Source organism: Falco cherrug, chromosome 9, assembly GCF_023634085.1.
Source record: "Falco cherrug isolate bFalChe1 chromosome 9, bFalChe1.pri, whole genome shotgun sequence".
NCBI lineage: Eukaryota > Metazoa > Chordata > Aves > Falconiformes > Falconidae > Falco > Falco cherrug.
In genome coordinates, this window is record NC_073705.1 from 12,054,135 (window position 1) to 12,056,010 (window position 1,876).

Below are 1,876 nucleotides of genomic sequence, written 5' to 3' on the forward strand. Positions count from 1 at the left end.
CTGCTTCAAATGGCTGAGGAGACCACGCAGGCAGGGATGGAAACACCCAGGATGCCGGTGTTTCCTTCACCTGTGTGTGCCCCGATACAGCAAAGCAGTAAAACACTGCCCCTGCAGAAGGATCCTGTGGGGGATCTTGTAATTTAGTAATGTTCAAAATGGAGACGGTGAATGTGTTCATTTAAACCTTTCACCCTCCAAGCTGGTGACCCTGCTAAGGAGAAGGTACCGGGGAGCCTCTCATTAGCGTTTTATAGGCCTGTATGAATAAAGGCGGCAGCTCCAGGTGCAACAGATGGTGGTTCTGGATGCTGCTATCCCCCTTTCCTGAGAAGGCCGGGAAAGCAGCCCCCAGGCCTGTTAAAATCCCCCATCCCCAATTTCAGAGATGGCCCTACAGCTGCTTCTCCCTCAGTGTCACAGCTGGGCTGTGGGTTGGGCCCTCAGCAGGGAATGGTCACAAATGCGGATGCAGTAGAGCACACTGGGCAGGTGGTTGTGGAACAATATCCCCCATTTTCTGATCAAGCAGTTTTTCCTTTACCCTTCCATTCAGCCCTGGGGAGCACATCACCCCAGCTGCAGTGATTTGTCACCCTGTGATGGGAGTTTCAGGTAGTTGCCTGTGATGTTTGTGGCTTGGATCAAAGGTCAGCAAGGATTTCCTTACAGGTGGCATCATATAAAAGTGGAAAGGCAGACTGATTTCTGGTGGACTAACCAACATATATACCTGATGTTGCAGCAGCGATCCGTACCACCACCAGCTGGCCAGGCAAATCACCGAAGGGTGTGGTAATGCAGAGCCCCAAAAAGGAGGGGTCAGCGTGCAGTGAGGCAGCCCGAAGAAAGCGAGTTATGAAAACTGAAGCAGGTTGTTGGTGTTTAAGCAGCTCTGCTCCCTCCAGCCTGGGGCAGGAGGCAGAGCAGGGTGCCAGCAGCCCTGGGGCCAGAGGCTTGCTCTGCTCCTGGCTGGGACTGTTCTCAACCATATTTCAGCACAGCGACCAGTTTATTTTTTCAGTGTCTCAAGTAGTGCTCCGAACTGGACTTGTTAAATTCATGCTTCATGTATTATAGGCACATCACATCTCAGGTCAGGCTGGGAAAATGTAGAGAACTTAAATGTGAGTGAGCCACAGCTTGGCCTAGAGCAGGGCTGCTTTTCCAGTCTAATACCACATAAAATTACCAGGGATTGCTCTGCTTCTTGGGTGTTCCCAAGGTGCCCCAGGTCTGACAGGGAACCACCAGAGCAGGTTCTAAACATCCTGTGGTTGGACAGGGGAAGAAAACCCCAGGCAGCCCCTCACTCCTCTTGAATGGATGAATATGATCTAGAGTAAAACCCCGCTGAGAGAGACCAGCGTTCCTTGCTGTACGCAGACGCCTTCCACGCACCGAGGGGCCTCACTGTTACAGCTCCCTAAAACTCCTGTCCTTTGACTCCTCCAGCAGATCCAGGAGGCACCCATTCCTCACGGATGGGAATTCCATCTTGGCTTTCCCCCCGCTCTGCAAAGTAACTGGACTGAAGCAAACTGTGACTCATGCAGCATGTCTTCCCACACTCCTGGTTCCAGTTGTTGCTTGCACTTGGGGCAGGCCCAGAGGATGCTGCTCCTCTCCCCCATCCCTGATCACCTGAATCCCCTGCCACTCACGTGCGCCGTCACAACAGGTACCAAAGAGTCCTGCCAGAGAAAAGGGGCAAGGAAAGGCCACGCTGGAGTTGCCTCACTGTAGGGCCTTTTGCTAATAAAAGCGAGCACTTACTCTTGGCGTCAATTTGTGAGTGGTGCAGTAAGAGCTGCCAGCCTCCACTTCAGCTGCAGTCTGCTTTGAGGATTGTTTCAAAACCCCATATCCACCATAG